This window comes from Triticum dicoccoides, chromosome 1A, assembly GCF_002162155.2.
Source record: "Triticum dicoccoides isolate Atlit2015 ecotype Zavitan chromosome 1A, WEW_v2.0, whole genome shotgun sequence".
Classification (NCBI taxonomy): domain Eukaryota; kingdom Viridiplantae; phylum Streptophyta; class Magnoliopsida; order Poales; family Poaceae; genus Triticum; species Triticum dicoccoides.
The window spans coordinates 474,437,798-474,441,024 of NC_041380.1; positions in this window are offsets into that span (position 1 = coordinate 474,437,798).

Sequence of the window (3,227 nt, forward strand, 5' to 3'; positions counted from 1 at the left end):
CACTTTGTGTGCTATCAAACATCACAACGTAACTGGGTGATTATAAAGGAGCTCTACAGGTGTCTCCAAAGGTACATGTTGGGTTGGCGTATTTTGAGATTAGGATTTATCACTCCGATTGTCGGAGAGGTATCTCTGGGCCCTCTCGGTAATGCACATCACATAAGCCTTGCAAGCATTGCAACTAATGAGTTAGTTGCGAGATGATGTATTACGAAACGAATAAAGAGACTTGTCGGTAACGAGATTGAACTAGGTATTGAGATACCGACGATCGAATCTCGGGCAAGTAACATACCGATGACAAAGGGAACAATGTATGTTGTTATGCGGTCTGACCGATAAAGATCTTCGTAGAATATGTAGGAGCCAATATGAGCATCCAGGTTCCGCTATTGGTTATTTACTGGAGACATGTCTCGGTCATGTCTACATTGTTCTCAAACCCGTAGGGTCCGCACGCTTAACGTTACGATGACAGTTTCATTATGAGTTTATATATTTTGATGTACCGAAGTTTGTTCGGAGTCCCAGATGTGATCACGGACATGACGAGGAGTCTCGAAATGGTCGAGACATAAAGATTGATATATTGGAAGCCTATGTTTGGACATCGGAAGTGTTCCGGGTGAAATCGGCATTTTACCGGAGTACCGGGAGGTTACTGGACCCCCCCCCCCCGATAACCTAATGGGCCTAGTGGAGGAAGAGGAGAGGAGGCCTAGGGGCTGTCGCGCGCCCCTTCCCCCCCCCCAAGTCCGAATTAGACAAGGAGGGGGGCGGCGTCCCCCCTTTCCTTTCTTCCCTCTCCTCCTTCCCCCTAGTCCTAATCCAACTAGGGAAAGGGGGAGTCCTACTCCTGGTAGGAGTAGGACTCCTCCTGCGCGCCTCCTCCTAGGGCCGGCCGCACCCCCCCTTGCTCCTTTATATACGGGGGCAGGGGGCACCTCTAAACACACAAGTTGATCTTCAAGATCGTTCTCTTAGCCGTGTGCGGTGCCCCCCTCCACCATAGTCCTCGATAATATTGTAGTGGTGCTTAGGCGAAGCCCTGTGACAGTAGAACATCAAGATCGTCACCACGCTGTCGTGCTGACGGAACTCTTCCCCGACACTTTGCTGGATCGGAGTCCGGGGATCGTCATCGAGCTGAACGTGTGCTAGAACTCGGAGGTGCCGTAGTTTCGGTGCTTGATCGGTCGGGCCGTGAAGACGTACGACTACATCAACCGCGTTGTCATAACGCTTCCGCTGTCGGTCTATGAGGGTACGTAGACAACACTCTCCCCTCTTGTTGCTATACATCACCATGATCTTGCGTGTGCGTAGGAAAATTTTGAAATTACTACGTTCCCAACAGTGGCATCAGAGCCTGGGTTTTATGTGTTGATGTTATATGCATGAGTAGAACACAAGTGAGTTGTGGGCGATATAAGTCATACTGCCTACCAGCATGTCATACTTTGGTTCGGCGGTATTGTTGGATGAAGCGGCCCGGACCGACATTACGCATACGCTTACGCGAGACTGGTTCTACCGACGTGCTTTGCACACAGGTGGCTGGCGGGTGTCAGTTTCTCTAACTTTAGTTGAACCAAGTGTGGCTACGCCCGGTCCTTGTGAAGGTTAAAACAACACCAACTTGACAAACTATCATTGTGGTTTTGATGTGTAGGTAAGATTGGTTCTTGCTTAAGCCCGTAGCAGCCACGTAAAACTTGCAACAACAAAGTAGAGGACATCTAACTTGTTTTTGCAGGGCATGTTATGATGTGATATGGTCAAGACATGATGCTAAATTTTATTGTTGAGATGATCATGTTTGGTAACCGAGTTATCGGCAACTGGCAAGAGCCATATGGCTATCGCTTTATTGTATGCAATGCAATTGCGCTGTAATGCTTTACTTTATCACTAAGCGGTAGCGATAGTCGTGGAAGCATAAGATTGGCGAGACGACAACGATGCTACGATGGTGATCAAGGTGTCGCGCCGATGACGATGGTGATCATGACGATGCTTCGAAGATGGAGATCAAAAGCACAAGATGATGATGGCCATATCATATCACTTATATTGATTGCATGTGATGTTTATCTTTTATGCATCTTATCTTGCTTTGATTGATGGTAGCATTTTAAGATGATCTCTCACTAATTATCAAGAAGTGTTCTCCCTGAGTATGCACCGTTGCGAAAGTTCTTCGTGCTGAGACACCACGTGATGATCGGGTGTGATAGGCTCTACGTTCAAATACAACGGGTGCAAAATAGTTGCACACGTGGAATACTTAGGTTATACTTGATGAGCCAAGCATATACAGATATGGCCTCGGAACACGGAGACCGAAAGGTCGAGCGTGAATCATATAGTAGATATGATCAACATAGTGATGTTCACCAATGAAACTACTCCATCTCACATGATGATCGGACATGGTTTAGTTGATTTGGATCACGCGATCACTTAGAGGATTAGAGGGATGTCTATCTAAGTGGGAGTTCTTTAGTAATATGATTAATTGAACTTAAATTTATCATGAACTTAGTACCTGATAGTATCTTGCTTGTTTATGTTTGATTGTAGATAGATGGCCCGTGCTGTTGTTCCGTTGAATTTTAATGCGTTCCTTGAGAAAGCAAAGTTGAAAGATGATGGTAGCAATTACACGGACTGGGTCCGTAACTTGAGGATTATCCTTATTGCTGCACAGAAGAATCACGTCCTGGAAGCCCCGCTGGGTGCCAGGCCTGCTGCTGGAGCAACACCAGATGTTATGAACGTCTAGCAAAGCAAAGCTGATGACTACTCGATAGTTTAGTGTGCCATGCTTTACGGCTTAGAATCGGGACTTCAACGACGTTTTGAACGTCATGTAGCATATGAGATGTTCCAGGAGTTGAAGTTAATATTTCAAGCAAATGCCCGGATTGAGAGATATGAAGTCTCCAATAAGTTCTATAGCTACAAGATGGAGGAGAACAGTTCTGTCAGTGAGCATATACTCAAAATGTCTGGGTATAATAATCACTTGATTCAATTGGGAGTTAATCTTCCAGATGATTGCGTCATTGACAGAATTCTCCAATCACTTCCACCTGGCTACAAGAGCTTCGTGATGAACTATAATATGCAAGGGATGAATAAGACAATTCCCGAGCTCTTCGCAATGCTGAAAGCTGCGGAGGTAGAAATCAAAAGGCAACATCAAGTGTTGATGGTCAACA